General features: G+C 37.3%; 1 protein-coding gene across 4 annotated transcripts in view; it reads right to left on the bottom strand.

Annotated features, from left to right (window-relative positions):
* Positions 1–17,500, bottom strand: part of LOC135217401 (regulator of G-protein signaling 9-like) — an 835,664-nt gene that overhangs the window by 703,746 nt on the left and 114,418 nt on the right. The window lies entirely within an intron of this gene.

The raw sequence follows: 17,500 nt of genomic DNA on the forward strand, positions 1-17,500 counted from the left end.
CAGGCAACACAGGCCAAGAACATCAATGAAAATGAAAAAGCAGAGCCCAAGTAAAACAACAAAAGTATCAACATGAAAGGATAAGGCCAGCATAAGCCTTTCATGAAGTGTTATAAAGAAGATTTATAGCGTTCATTGTAACAAAAACAGTGCCATCAGAATTTTGAACTCTCGAAGACTAATTTAAACTGGCTTATTGTAAAACAACTAGAAAAGACAGAGAGCAGAGAAATAGTTAGTTTCTTTTACGAAATTATATAATGCGTATTCAAATAAACTCTTTAAAAGAAACCGATAAAAAAAGGAATTTTCCAAGAATAACTAACGATAATAGATTAATATATAGGTGAATAAAAATAGCTTAAACATCAGGCAGAACAAGAAGAGGAAAAGTCATAGAAAATTAAAGAAGAAAGGTGTAGGTGAAACGGAATAAAATCCAGAAACTATTAGTATCAAAGTGATTATATTTCATATTTCATGTTTTTGGGATTTTCAATTAATTTTCTTTCTTTTTTAATATTTGTTGGTTTTTTGGGAGGGAAATAAAGGTGGGGGGCGGGGTGGGTGCCGAGTAATATCAATGCTTAAAAAGCTAGGAAGAAATAGAAGTTTCAAACCTCAGGCATATCTTCATAAATTGAATATATATTAACAGTGAAAATATAATGACCGTCATACAGACCTACACCCTTAATTAACCCTAGATTACCATCTTGGAAAACGATACATTACCAACCCCCTTGGTGAAGATCTTGTACAAAAGTTACATTATTAAAAAGCATATATTTGTTACAAAGGTCTAATTGACCTTGTCTAATAAGAGGGAAAAAACACCATCTGGTAACGTGACCTATACCTTGAATGTCCTCCCCGAACGACATCTCTGTAACTAAATCAAGTTATTGAATCGAGGCTCAAACCAAACTCTGGGATGCAAAAATAGAGCCTATATTTCCTTCCACAAAAACTAACATAAAGAAATGAAAGAAAATGAATTGGAAATCTCAAAAACATGAAATACAATCACTCCTAGTAATAATCATTTCAATTAAAATGCCCCACACTACCTCTCCATAAAAAAAACATCAGTCCAATCACTATTTCTTGTTTTCCCAAAATTTAAGAGGTAAAAGTATCAGTCAGAGAATTAATTTAAATTGGCGACATTTGAATCCATCTGAGGAAAGAAACCACAATTATCGGAAATTAAATAAAAAAAATAGATATGCACACAATAAAATGAAAAAGCATAATTATGACATGGGAGAACAAGAAAATATTTTTCACTGCACTTCGGCTTCTCTCGGGGCATCTGTGAAATGTTCAGTTGTTTAACAAAGTCTTTTATCATTATTACGTTTCTGGATGGATCTTCTCTGTTTCTCTCTAGGGCATCCCTCCATGGATCATTCCAAAGCTTCTGCTCTAGATTAGCCACTTTTCGCCTGCAATCGCATTATATTACACTCTAAGGAGCCTTGTTACGAACTCATTAAATTGTTTGGCGCATGAACAGACGCACTTGTTCGCATTTTTCTGACGTCACGATCACATGACTCGCGACCAGCAGCTAAGTCAACTTGCTCACCCACGGTCTCGTCTCTAAGGCTTGATAATGTCTGCCTTCGTCGGCGGTGTCATTCATTCACCCAAATTATTCCCTGATATCTTGAAACTTTTCCTAAACACCCGCGACTTTTTGTTGGTCATTCCAATCGGTTCGCAGCAAAGTCTGTTGCACCCTATATCTAAATTTCTATTGCTTTTAGTAGGGCAGTTAACATATTCATTGAACAAATCTCAATTATATTATTTTCAACAAAAGATACAATGTTTTGTATAAAGAAAAATGATGTACTTAAGCAAAACTTTTAAGATTTCAAAAACTGTGGAAAATAATTGAAAACCATGTATAATGCTAAAAAAAAGAAAAACACTTTCACTGCTACGGCTTTATTGATTGGAGGTAGATTCCGTTCGCCACAATTGGAGTCCACATCTTCTCCAAGAAGATCCAGTCCTCCCAGAGCTTATTCAGGAATGGTTGGTGTGGGCCAAGCTTTCCAAAAAAAAAGGATATTTTTTCTTAGAAAGCAAGAAATAGATAGAAAAAAACACTTGTACATAGTACTTATAGTGTGGGGGGCAAGGGTTAGCAAGCAGCACGAAGACCATATCAGCTACACCACCCTTGGTAAATATGTTTCCCATAAGACCATATCAGCAAAACCAAACTTGGTAAATATATGTTAACATAAGACCATACCAGCAACACACCCCTTGGTCAATATATTTACCATAAGACTATATCAACACCACCCTTGGCCAATATGTTTACCATAAGACCACATCAGCACCACCACCCTGGTCAATATGTTTACCATAAACACTGGACACCAACATTAACGAATGTAGTCTAACGAATGCACCTCACATGGGTAGGAGACCACTAAATAGGAGGACTCCTGGGAGGAGGCAGTATCCATGCACATGCGCTAATGCTGGCTCACAGCATAAGGAAAAACAAGATCTTTACCCGGGGGTGCTAATCTAGTGTTAAATCTCTAAAGGGGTTGTTGCTTTCCTTCAGTTATAGCAAGACAGTATCTTAATATCTTATGGAGTAGCTCTGTTTCGCACACAGTTGAAAAAGAAATTTGTGCCCTTTCCTGTTACTGATCAACTGGAACGAAGCATCCAACATTCTTGACCTATCTTTACCTCAGATCCTGCGTATTTTACTTAAAATATTTTTCCCAGACATCTCTCTCATTGCTGTTACTTTGTTTCTTATAATTACTGTGTAATGTTCCAATTTTGTCAGTAGCCACTGGGCTCATTACGTGTTTATCAGGCAGCCGGGTTCTTGAGACGTCTTCAACGCTGGAACTGAGTGGCCAATGTCCATCTCTGTTCAACACTGCGTGATCTTGGTTTTTCCCATAATTAGTGAACTTGGGAATATTCTGTTACCTGTGTGGTTTTGTTACTTGTGTGGCATTTTCTTTACATTTGTCTTAACATGAGAGAACCCGACTCTACGAATTACACTTGATTATGGGAATTCTGTATTTCATTCCAGTTACCACTTTTGGTGCAGTATACTACAGTTCGAGCTTCTGGGTATGAGTTGTGTGGGATTTCTGTGTGACCGTATCACTACTCTTGCACCTATACCAGTGTTGTTCAGATGTAGAGTGAACAGTGTTAATATAATCTGCATACCTTCATTTCTGTTAGATTGCACCTAATTATTAGATTGTTAAATAAATTGTTAACATTTTACTTCTGTTCTCACTTGCTAGCAAAGGTCATCCTCTTCAGGAAGTAGGTTAGTTGGTTAAAGAACCCAACACAGTTCAGAGCAATTGTGACTATTGCATATACTCTATCTCTCCCAGCATTTCTTAATTTGACATGGAATAATTGTTGCAATGATAGGTCAAACCCAAGTTTCACGGTAATTTAAGCTGTTGAGGCTTCAAATCGTCTATTGAAGTACATTTTTGCTCTGTATAAATACTTTTTCCATTTTGGGGTCAAACGGTGTGATTGTTGTGGCTCCTTATCAGTTAATCCTGAATGCTTCTTCTACATTCTTTTATGTCAGCTAGAATTTACTGTACATCTGTATCAAACATTACTTGAAATTGAAAAAGAAACCCACAAATTCAATTTGTAACTTGTTTACTTCTAAGTATTTACATTTAGTTTTACTCCACACTCGAGTACTTTCAGGCCCTTCTGTGGCCCATTCTCAAGAGATGGTTGGGATGTTAGCCTGGGTCAAGGCCCAGCAGTCTTCTGGAACTTCTCGTTGTGCTGTCATTTATGCGATGGCTGTTCTGGTTTTCTTGAGAGTTGCCAATCCCCTCTTGTCGCTCTGATATCCTGAGCTGATGGTCAATGGGATTCACCCTTGTGGTAAGGGTGTGGTCACCGAAAGTCTGTTGGGCAGGAAACCTAATCTCCAGGTCAGCAGGGTCAATCTTAGCTTCTTTTAATACCAAAGCTCGGCTTATGGGATCTTCTGAGGTAAAACCTTTGTTTCCTTCAATTACTTTAATCTCTCTGATAAGTGCACCTTCTACTACCCTCCTGTGACTAATTTTGTTGCTTTTGTATATAAGCCTACTGTTTTTGAAATCCATGGATTTCAAAAACAGTAGGCTTATATACAAAAGCAACAAAATTAGTCACAGGAGGGTAGTAGAAGGTGCACTTATCAGAGAGATTAAAGTAATTGAAGGAGACAAAGGTTTTACCTCAGAAGATCCCATAAGCCGAGCTTTGATATTAAAAGAAGCTAAGATTGACCCTGCTGACCTGGAAATTAGGTTTCCTGCCCAACAGACTTTCGGTGACCACACCCTTACCACAAGGGTGAATCCCATTGACCATCAGCTCAGGATATCAGAGCGACAAGAGGGGATTGGCAACTCTCAAGAAAACCAGAACAGCCATCGCATAAATGACAGCACAACGAGAAGAAGTTCCAGAAGACTGCTGGGCCTTGACCCAGGCTAACATCCCAAACATCTCTTGAGAATGGGCCACAGAAGGGCCTGAAAGTACTCGAGTGTGGAGTAAAACTAAATGTAAATACTTAGAAGTAAACAAGTTACAAATTGAATTTGTGGGTTTCTTTTACTTGAAATGTTAAGAGATTTGATAGTCTCATTTCTTCTGCCACAGACATTTCTGGTTCTTTGCCAAAAAAGTCCTCAGCAACTTCTGAAAGTTCGTCGTTCTTCCTCTCTGTTCTTCTGATGAATGTATTTGCAGGTAGCTTTTCGGGGAAAAAATTCTCATACCTTAGTCTTCATTTTAAGAACTTTCCTCTCTGTAATTCCAGTGCTCCTTCTTATTATCCTACCGTGTCCCTCTTTAATTTTATCCATCCCCATTTTTTCAAGTGTTTCTGCATCCTGATAAAGTACTCATGCATTTTTTGCTTAGTTGATGAAAACACCTCAGAAAGAGTACCGGTTTAATCAATCAGATTACCATCACAGTGTTTCAAGTCTTTTCTCAAATATATATTCCAAACTTTATTAAGTTCACTATTTCTAGAGACCCTTGATTTCAACACTATCTTACAGATGTATGCTCATCTTTTTTCCCAAAATTTCAGAAAATCATTTGTTGTGGTTCCTGATATCTCCAAGAAATCTGACATCATCTCTTCTGTCTTCACATCCAAGTAAGTAATCTTCTCTCATTCCACCGTCTTCAAATGCTCTTACTTTCATTAAGGATAAAATCCGATACTATGGGCACATCTGAATAATCATCCCAGAACATAATTATGTTTAGTAAGAACTCAACTGAAACTAATTTCCATCAATGTTCTAAGAGTCAGGAAACTTCATACTTGCCTTGAAGAGATCTCAAACCGATAAATTTGCTTCTACAAAATTTCGCGTCAATGTCTCGTTTTTTTCATCATATTATCTAGAGCTTAGAATTAGTTTTATGAATCCCGGTTTGGAATTTCACCTATACCAGAGTTGCTTCATCTGTTGCTCCATCTGTCGATGAGATCAAATGGAGGGCAATGCATCCGATGAATGATTCCTCCCTCGCCTATTTCCTAAAGCTCATTTCGACCATTGTTCTGCCGATCTTAAAGAGGGTCATTCTCACCACTGACAGTACAGTAGGAATGCTCTTCCTACACTCCAGCCATGCAAATTAGGCATCCTCAATCTGCGGATTCCGTTAACGGTTTATTTCTATGCCATAAAGCCTTTCCACCTTTTCCCGTCTCCACTTTCCCGACTTTTTCTGACACCTCCCATCCTTAAATTTGTAGCACACCTAGCTCTTCCTTTCAACTGGACAAAAACCAGAAAAGGGTTAAGGATTTAGAAAAAGATGTCAGGCTGGGCGATCACACCGGTAAAAAACAAAACAAATGCAGGTGTCGTCTGAAGATATGTTTCAGCAAATATGTTCAAGGATTCAATTTGTCCGTTTGAGTGGAAAATCCTGAAGGAAAATGAAATACTTGAACTGATAATCATTTGCGACCTCCCATTGCCCTTCACCTTTGCTCATATCACGTTACCTATTATACTATCCATATGTATACAAACGAATGCACAGTGAATTCGAGTCAGCCAGGTTGATCAGTCTATCTTTATGCATCTTTTACATTTCAACTGTTATATCCCAGTCTCTGAAGCATCTAGTTTGTCTGAGCGGCATGTTTATCATCGTATGAAAATAGAAAATTTTTATACAAAATCTCTCTCTCTCTCTCTCTCTCTCTCTCTCTCTCTCTCTCTCTCTCTCTCTCTCTCTGTGTGTGTGTGTGTGTGTGTGTGTGTTCCGCTTGCCTAACTGTGCCACAGAATTGGAACCTGAGTCAGCAAATGAAGAGCCAAATAGTGGCTTAAAGGCTCAACAAGTAGGGCTGACTGGGGAAGAGGACGAATGATGAAGACGACAATGAAATGGGCAACAAAGGCCCAAGAATCGTGGTCAGCAAATACGACGACGAATTAAGGTAAAAGACAAGAGAACGCTGAATCTGTTATCTCCTCTCCAAAGAGAAAGAGGTAATCCGTATCTACTCATAAGCAGCGCTGAGTCCATGCATAAAAGACAGAAGAGTTCACTTGCAGCATTGAAAGATTCCCTTCATAGCGATTACATTTTTCCTTTGTCTGGTTGTCAATAGGTTCTGTACTTTGACTTATTTTCTTGAAAAGGTGTGCCAGAAAAAGAGCTTCATCAAACCTCACCTCACACAAACACCTAACACATTAATTTGCCAAGAGAGTAAGGAGCTTTCACGTATTCAGTGTTTCCCAGTGGCAGAGGACGTTTTAAAGCAAATAATAAAATAGCCTCACAGGGAATTATTCAAAGAATGTAAAGCTGCAACATACCTCCGATTTCAGAGACCATTAATGAATAAATATAGGTTTAAGCAATTTATACTTCATCCCCTCAGATATCAAAATGCAGTGAATATATATATATATATATATATATATATATATATATATATATATATATATATATATATATATATGTGTGTGTGTGTGTGTGTGTATATATATATATATATATATATATATATATATATATATATATATATATATATATATATATTATAGAATTGATTAGACCAATATATGACAATGAAAATATCAGACATTCTTACGCACACATTATATATATATATATATATATATATATATATATATATATATATATATATATATATATATATATATATATATATATATATATATATATATATATATATATATATATATATATCTATATATATTATATATATATGTATGTATATAATGTGTGCGTAAGAATGTCTGATATATTCATTGTCATATATTGGTCTAATCAATTCTATAATGTAAGAAAACCTTTGTGCTCTCCCCCTCATTATTTGCTAATTCTGTTTTGTGTTATTACCAGGGTAGCTTTGTTACCATCCTGTGACACTGAAACACCAGTACTGATGTATGACTTCAAATTCAATTCAAATTTGATGTATGACTTCATATACCTCACTCATGAGTAACGGAATCCTTATTGCGCTACTACACTTACCTATATTCACTACTTTATCAACCATTATTATTGGTAAATATTTATTGTACAGGGCTGAAAATAAGAACTATACGTTAACTGAATGACTGTTAATGTACGTTTCCAGAGTTTGCCGATGCAAACTAAAGAGAGAAATTTCCTTATACTTTCGTCGAAAGATATTTTACTGAGAGACACAAGACATTTAATCGATTGAACATTTTGTTTCCAGTTCGTGTATTTTGCAATACTTCTTAATCGGAAGAGAAGTACGATAGAGAACTATAAATGGACTTTCAGTCAAAAGAAGCTTTCCACAATTGTCCACCGGCCTGATGCGAACGGCACCATCATGAAAAACAACACATTCGACTTCCCCTGCAGAGAGAGAGAGAGAGAGAGAGAGAGAGAGAGAGAGAGAGAGAGAGAGAGGAAGGATCTCGCCAACAGCGACGTCTTGAGCATCAGGGACGAATAAGAGAACTTCAAGATGGCGATGAATTTATCCGTGACGGTCATGCGATGGCGATCAACGGGGAAAGTCTTCCTTATTTCAAAAATATAATCGACAATGTTCAAATTCTCTGGAGTAGCTCCTCGCTAGATTTGGCGAAGGACCATCTCAATTTCCAGCAAAGTTTGACCAATGTTGATTTTGTTTTTGAAATAAGGAAGACTCCCCGTTGATCGCCATCGCATGACCGTCACTGGTAAATTCATTGCCATCTTGAAGTTCTCTTATTTGTCCCATGATGCTCAAGACGTTGCTGTAGGCGAGATCCTCTCTCTCTCTCTCTCTCTCTCTCTCTCTCTCTCTCTGCAGGGGAAGTCGACTGTGATTTTTTCATTGGGGTGCCGTTCGCATCAGGGCCGGGGGACAATTGTGGAAACCTTCTTTTGACTGAAAGTCATTTCTAGTTCTCTATCCTACTTCTCTTCCGAGGAAGAAGTATTGCAGAATGGATACAAAATGTCCAATCGATTAAATGTCTTGTGTCTCTCGGTAAAATGTCTGTCGACGATCAATAAACTTTCCAAGCGTACATTAGTAAGCATTCACTTCGCGTATATTATATAATATATATATATATATATATATATATATATATATATATATATATATATATCTATATATATATATATATATATATATATATATATATATATAGATATATATATATATATATATATATATATATATATATATATATAGATATATATACATAATATATCCATTAACCTACATATGTCCTTAAATATTCAACTCGCTATACCTTGAAAATGTATTTTCATATATGTTAAACACAAAGGAATTTTTTAGTTGATAATAATTTCGTCCTTTCGTGGATTTGAACCAACGTACAGAGGAGACGTTCTCATTTCTCCTCTGTGCGCTGATCTGAATCCACTAGAGGACGAAATGATTATCATACTAAAAGAAAATCACCTTTGTTTAATATGTGAGGACTGAGAAAGACGAGGAGAGTGAGCGAACTAACTTTATTCTGCAAAACAACTGTACTAAGGCAGTATGCGGACGGAAACGTAGTGTCCGTCACGCACGCATGAACAAACAGTAAAAAAGGGGCAGGGCCCCTGCTGTGAATGTGTTTCTTCACAGACGAAAATACATGAATAGTATTACACAGAGGGAACGGATTTCCGACATATATACATCAAAAGAAAGGGCATAAAATGCTCTACATTTTAGTTCCTGGAAGAAAAGAGAGGACATATGGATATACAGATTTTTACAATGGAAGGGCGAACATTCGCCAGAATGTCGTCCTTACAAATATTCCCCCCCAACACAATGATTACGTAGAATTGTTGGATGACTTAACAGAATCTTGCAGGGAGCTGAGGGAGTCCTTGGGTTCGTGATTCCTTCGGTCGAGGGGCATCTTGAGTGGCCTTGTCATCTTGAGGGCTGGAAAGCAGGATGCTGCCTGGGGTGTTTGACTGCTTTCCTTGGGCGGCATTGCCGATGTTTAGGGGCACTGTCAGGAACAAGCGGCATCGGGGTTTTGTGAGGGCCTTCAGCGGGGTCGTCTTCGTTGGGGATGATGGTGGTCTTGAGGCGATCTATCGAGACCCAGTCCTTGCAGCTGCCGATTGACACAAGGAATACCTTCTCCTCCCACTGGACGACTCAGTGCAGGCCCCATTTGCGTTTCCTTTTTTAGCGTAAATAGCTGTATATAATGGGCTTATGACAATATGGATACATTTACAAAGAAATGAACTGCAAAAATATAAGAGTAAGCTATTTTAGACTAGCTCTAAGTTAACAAGCAAAGTAAATAATGGTATTCGATCTTTGCCCTTATATCGCCAACTTCCACCCACAAACGGGTTTCGATGAAGTTTGCCGATTTTTAATTAGAGCTAGTCTAAAATAGCTTACTCTTTTATATTTTTTGTAGTTCATTTCTCTTCATGAATTGCTTTGTCTTAATTTTTATCAGCTTGAGCTCACAGACCACCAGAAATATTATTTGTCTGTTACTACGATTCGGTTTTAGTGTGTTCATGTGGAGCATGCAAGAGGTTTGTTATACAGCGAATTCAAATATGGATAGTTCCATATAGTAATGATAAGTCTTATAGACTATCTCGGCTCTTAACGAAAATATGTATACTCATTCTTAACTTATTCGTGAATACACCAAAAGAAATTGATTAACTTATAAATTTTCTTGGTGAATTTCTTGCAACGTTTACCAATTACAGCCTTAAGAGACCTACAAGATTATATGTCGAGCCAAGTGTCATTATGAAAAGCTCAAACGAAATTGCCTCCTGAACAACCAGTTAAAATCTCCCTACAGTTATAACTCTGATTTCATAGCAATGCGATTTTAAATGCGCACCGGCCTTGTTACGACTTATGCCTAGTGATGGTTTGAGAGGTCTGAGTTATATTTCATTTGATGTAATGGCTTACCACTGTTATACATACTTCCCTTCATTTCGTTTTGATAAGTTATAAAGTTTTGCATAATAATGACTGCGTGATAAGTCTTATTATGCCGTCGATTCTTCGTTGATGGCTAAAGATTTTTTTTTTTTGTCACCGGGCTTATGATCATACTTGAAAACTATACTTGCCTAAATCTGAGTGATATAGACAGAAGATATATTGGCATTAGATCAAGTAACCTAAGTTACTTTGATGAAGAAAACTGAGGTAATATAATAAACTAGTGATGTGTTATGTCCTAAACTTGGTATCAACCCCATATATCAATAGGAGTGAGACGTTGTAAGTATAAGTTCAAGGGGTACTATGGTTGAAGGATAACCCGGAATTGGAAATCTCTCGATTCCTGTGGCTGAAAAATCCAAGTCAGCGACTCCTTGAGTTGCCTAATAACAGTCAATTATTTTTGGAGGGAACCATTGGATAAATAATAAGGAATCAATTTCTTTGTTTAATAGGCATTATTTTGGGCTTTCTGTATCTTTTTCCCAACATAAAACTAATTTATGCACAAAATACAGATAACATGGTCGTAACATTTATTTTCGTATACCTGAAACATGCTGCCTGTACACAAGGGGAAGTTGATTGGGAGGGGGGGAGGGGGGGGGGGGGTGCCGCGTTACATAGGGACTCAGGAAGTTCAGTACTATGCAGCTGAGGGTTATCTGGAAACTTGTTTGCTTGGTGAAGATCAAGAAATCATTGATCATGATGATATCTCCAAACAAGAGATCAGGAGTAATATATCTCGCACGGCATAATTGACTGAAACAGGTTTAGTATTCATTTATCCAAGCTCATAATCCATTGAACTTTACAAAGGAGGCTGTCTATTTTAATGTGTAATTCTACTAAAACTCTAAACCGATTTTTCGACTTTAATCAAAGATGCCATAAATAAAAATCCAATTTGAATTACCCTTTTAACTTCAAAAATAAAAAAAATATTGCAGGTCCAACGGATTATGAAAAATGCAACGAACTGCTTGACAATACACTAGAGAGCAAACAAGGAAACATTGCAGATAATTTTATGTTTTTGGTTTAGACTTGGGTCGTTGACGAGTCCGTAACCTTTTGATTCAAGTTCATATTTATTCTATATTTTTTTTTTATAAAAGTTTTATAATTATCTATTTTTATGGCTTTACTTACCATCATTCTTAATTTTTTTACGCAAATATTTGAACACTGAATTTTATTAGTATATTATCATTCACTTATTCATTATTAATCATATTAATTTATATATTTCATCTTCATTACGGCGCTGAATAATCCTGATAAGTTCCGGAGGATGGTCTTCAAGACCTAAAGTTCATATTCAATCAATCCAGGAGATAAGTAAAACAAAACCTTACTACTTCCTGAACAAAATAATTCAGCGTAGAGAGAGAGAGAGAGAGAGAGAGAGAGAGAGAGAGAGAGAGAGAGAGAGAGAGAGAAAGGAAGCGCTACTGGCAGGTACTGGCAATATGTGATCTGCAATTGTTATTTATGCCAAACCATTTGTATGATTTCTCCACGACATTCAACTTAATCAAAACATTAATCAAACTAATAGATACAATTCAAGCATAACATATACTACAGAATAGGCGCAAAGACTTTCGTAAAAGAATATTACTATACTAATTCATTGATATGGTACTTCCTCGGTCATGGAAAACGATCAACATTTACATTGACAGCATCGCAAAAGTTCCAGGAATTCTGAGAAGGGAAACGTGAGGATTACCGATGAGTGAGGAGTACAGGATGCACGTAAAAAGTGACTAATTGATGGATACGAGACGAGAGGAGACATTCAAATAACTGAATTTAACAACGGCAGTCAGCAGAAAACTGAATATCTGCCCGAAAGTGAATTTCCATCGTGGGATATATATTGATTTCGCAGACCACTTGGCTCAGGTCTACGAATCGTAAGACAACATAGTCATCTAGCGGCAATTTATAATACAATGGCCCTCTCTCCATCCGTGTAAAAACAAAAACAAAAAATATCCAAGCCTGCCTGCGACTCGTTCAGTTCCCTAAGAGTGATATTGGTAGGAAACATTCTAAATATATATTAGAAAACGAATTCTTTTGTTATTGTAAGTTTTCATTTTGGGATAAGTTATATATATTTTTACACTAAAATGAAAGAAACATCATGAGTAGAAGCAATCTTTTTTTTCACTTAATTTCGTAAATAGATGAGCCATCAAGAAAATAAAATTGAAAGAAACCTCAATGAGGGCAAGCCTAGGTCATGACAAAATGGCATGTCTTAAAAATAGTTTCCCAGAGCGTAAAGAATATTTTATTCTTCTTTTTTACTTAGGGCCAATGGCAGTTACATAGAAATTCTTATCACAGTTCTCAAGTCACATGTTTCAGTGAAATAAAACCGGAGATATTATGTATCGAAATGAGGCAAGTGATCCCCAACGCCCAACTTTTTTTAACTTAAATGCTTAAAAGATCGCTAGTGTATGGCAGGAACACTAGTGCTAGGGATTGCCTATACTAGAAATCTACAGTCCGAAGACAGGCGCAACACCCCCGCCCCCCTCCCCTCAACAACCATATGTTCAATTAATCATTTAATATATGTGTGGTTTCGAGTGGTTTCAATATCCAGACATCGTTCTACTTCTACGGCTTAACAAAGTAAATAACTTCAAATTTCCTGAGTTAGGCCAGCAGAGTAATTACATACTTAGTAACTGACAAACCTTTGAGACCTTTTTAGTTGGAAAACATTTTAGACAAGTGTTTAGGGGCATTTGGAGTTTGATAAAAGTAATGCCCAACGGTATGCGTTTGAGAATTCACCGGACAACTGATTGGACCCTCTGAAGGACTTCCGACGCTGTCTTTGCTGTTGGACTTCGTCTGAGCACTTTTTTAGAAATTACATTTATATATCAAGTTTAGATCTTATATATTTTGGAGGGGACAACATCCAACTCCACTAGATTTAGTCATGTGTTAAGACTTATGAAAAACACCACCAATACTGAAATGCCAAGAACCGTGCTAAATTTTTCTAGTATAAAGTGAACTTCCACCTTACAAGAAAGTAACGGTGGGGACGTATGATAATTAGGAAACAGATACGATTTTTACAGAGATTGTTGTCATCTTAATGTTCGTAATGTGTATTCTTTTAGAGCGTGTGATATCAATATTATTCTTTTAATAAAACTTTATTATTATGATGTTGCTTGTTTTTCACAATGGATTTATTAGATAAAATTGATGAAAACAAACTTTCATTGAGATACATCCAGCCAATCAAGTTCTTCATAACAAAACAAAACAGCACCAGGTAAACGCCCACTGTATTATTGCCATGATAGTCCCAGTTTTGGTTTACCAATAGCCATGCCCTGTGTATCGAAATTCATGAAGGGAATTGTGCAAAAACCAAAATTCGACAATTCTGCGTTAATTTTATATCTCTTAACAGCCTAATGGTTAGCGCCACTGAAAAGCGTCACTGAAAAGTCGTGTATATATCAAACGACATTGCAGCTTAATGTTTTGTTTGTCAATATATATTATATACACACACACACACTCACATATATATATATATATATATATATATATATATATATATATATATATATATATATCTATGTATATATATATATGCACATTCTCTCTCTTTCTCGCACACACACACGCGCGCGTTACGAAGCTTCAGATCCGAAGCAAACGAAAGAACAATTTGTCTTGCCCGAAAAAAACAACAGTTGGCCATTTTAAAAATGGGCTTACAAGGGTTAGAGAAGCTAAGCACGACTTTGATGTCTGTCTCATGTGAATGAATTGGAAAAGGAAGGCAGTGGCCTCGGTGTGTAATGGGAACCTATTAAAACACGTCTCGCACTTAGAAGGATCAGCATCATCACCATGACCATCATCAAAATTGAAATCAGATTTCGCTTTTGTGAGGCCGACGGTTGACGACCAATAAATGTGGCTCATGTGACGCCTCCAACATGAAGTAACGGGTTTTATTTCCTTCCACTAGTTGCGAGTTGCGAGTTACAATAAAAGACTTCAACGCTTTTATTTTGACGGCTGACCCCAATGGTCTATGTGGCTTGTGTGCCGCTCGCCACACAAATCAGTATGGCATATACTTGAACACTATGTATGAAGAAGTTGCCACTCAATATTGTCCCGTTTGGTGAACCGCTGTTTGCAAGAACAACACAGGTTTAAATAATGATAGCATAAAAATAAAAATAAACATGTCATTTGAAGTACGCGGTCATTTTTTTCTGATTTAGCAAAGACTTTTTTTTACTAACCTTTGGTATTTGCTTACATAGAAAGCAGCACACTGTACAAAGCTTTTTATAACGAGTGTTTCCTTACTGAATAACAAAGGGTAACACTTGGTAATGGCGACATTGTTGTGATGGTGACCCACCGTCAGGATTTCATTGACATCCACCAGACCTACTTATCTGGATGGTTTGCCCTTCCTCCAAATATGTGTCGCCTTATGCTAAGGTCACACATTCACGTATCAACGCACGCACGCCCACGCATCAGCGGAAATTGGTAGTTGGCAACAGCTTACGTCAGTAAACCGTAAATGTTCCGTAAAAGATACGTCAAATCGTGGACGTACGGTGACGGGTCGGCCGGGCGCTGTGCACCAGCCAGGGAGCGCCGTAGGTCACTCCTGTTTTGAAATGTTCAAAACAAGTCGTGGATGGTCACGCAAAATGTCACCTGACGTAGCTCCTGGCGTTGCACGAGGGACCCACAGTGACTGCAACGGTGTAGGAGCTGGGCTCAACGGTATTGTTCGCCGCCGCGGTTTTCTTCTCGTCACGAAGCACGTGGGCCTCCTCATTGCGCTGTAGCCTACGAGGAACCGACTCGCACGTTTACAACCCTGTACGACGTAGCAACGCTGTAGCGCGGTATTAAAAAGGTCAGGTCGGCGCCTTCAGGTCAGGAGTGCCAAATAAGACATACAAAACTATCTCAATACAATAAATCATTTTAAATAAAGAAATTTTTTTGTATTCACTTTGAAAGTAGCAAACAAACTGAGTCTAGACAAAATAATATATGACCAAAATATATACAGAAGTGCTTTTACATTTGCCTCTCTCTCTCTCTCTCTCTCTCTCTCTCTCTCTCTCTCTCCGCCCTCCATCCTCGAGCTTCATCGAGAACTTATAGTTTGTGCAATGTATATATTTATATTTTGAATGTTAAGTGTCTTTTTAAGTATATATTTATATTTTATGTTATTTTATGGTATTTTCTAAGTATCTTTATAATTCTGGCTCTTTTATATCTGGTACTCATTGAAGTCTCTCTCTCTCTCTCTGTTTTTCTATTATTTTCTATTTTTCAGTTCATTTCCTATTCATTGTGTAGTTTTTGAGTTGAAACAGCTTCATATTTTACTTAAGGTGTAATTGATGTGTGTTTTGGTGTACATTAAGTGTATCTCTAGGGTTAGTCTGGGGCTCTTGTAATGTATTTTTATTTTATTAGTTTTGTGTGCCTGCGAATGAATCTCATTTCAACAGTTGTTATCTAAGTTCCTAAGGCTGCTGTGTTGTTTAATCCATGATGTTTCAGAACAGGGGCGGAATACTTCTTGCTGCGCGGAGTTTACAGGCCTGCCCTTTTGTACCCTACAGTCCCACAACGATGGGCGTGGTACCGATGTAAGTCAACAACGTAGAACTTATACTCTAGCTTATACTCTTGGGGTTGTGTAGGACATCGCAGGACCAGTTCCGGTAGGCGTCACACTATACTTGCGTTGCGCGTACATTTGCTGCACAATGTACGGTGCTGGCTTTACGTCCGTCAGCCCGTGTCCTGTTTACCAGCTGTTTAAGGTCATTTCACCACGAAGATGCCTACGATCCACATACGTGGGCATGCGCCGTAGTGATACGTGAATGTGTGACCCCAGCTTTACACATACCCGATCATTGGGCAAAACATTATTTCCTCTTAACTTAGTTAGGGAAGTTATGAGCGAGAGAGAGAGAGAGAGAGAGAGAGAGAGAGAGAGAGAGAGAGAGAGAGAGAGTTAAACGGAAGTGTGATCACCCGCGTAGCTGAGGTTGAAGGTGTCCAGAGGCTTTAAAGGTGGAGTGACCGTTTCAAGAACTACTCCTCTTTGTTACTAAACAGAGGAGATGGGCGGGGAGGGATTAAGTGGGATGGTGACTAAAAAGTTTAGTCAAAGATACTCAAATTGAGAGGATAACATGTTGGAACTACCAAAAGCAACGACTGCAGTAGGCCTACACTGTGATGAAAAATCCTGGAATATTTACTTAAGTAACAAATGCTTTTGAAAATCAAATAGATGACGGTGATGATGGTAATAACAGAATTGTGTATATGTAATATAAAACCCCAATAATATATATATATATATATATATATATATATATATATATATATATATATATATATATATATATATATATATATATATATTTACATATTTACTAACTGACTAACCCAGCACTGCTTGGGAAAACTCTGAGCCTCTGAACAATTCAAAACAATTCCCTGCACCTCCTTGCACTGACTGTCCCTTTTATCCAGAAATTCCTGTCCTAACTGTCCCATTACCCATGCATTAATGTGGTAACTGTACCGTTTATCCAGGAATTGCTGCACACACTGCCCATTGTGTCCAGATATCACTGTTCAAACTGTCCAAAGTATCCAGATATTAGTGTAGTAACTGTCCCTTTTATCCAGGTATTACTGTACTGACTGTCCCATTTATCCAGATATTACTATGATGACTGCCTATCTGTTACGAATCGAGAGAGGTCCGCTTCAGGTTCGATATGAAATAAACAAAAAAAATTCAACACCAACAGTTGAAACTGGGGATACGAATATAGAAAGAAACACTAACACAACAAAGGTTTATTTACAAGCTTA

Source organism: Macrobrachium nipponense, chromosome 19, assembly GCF_015104395.2.
Source record: "Macrobrachium nipponense isolate FS-2020 chromosome 19, ASM1510439v2, whole genome shotgun sequence".
In the NCBI taxonomy this organism is placed as follows: domain Eukaryota; kingdom Metazoa; phylum Arthropoda; class Malacostraca; order Decapoda; family Palaemonidae; genus Macrobrachium; species Macrobrachium nipponense.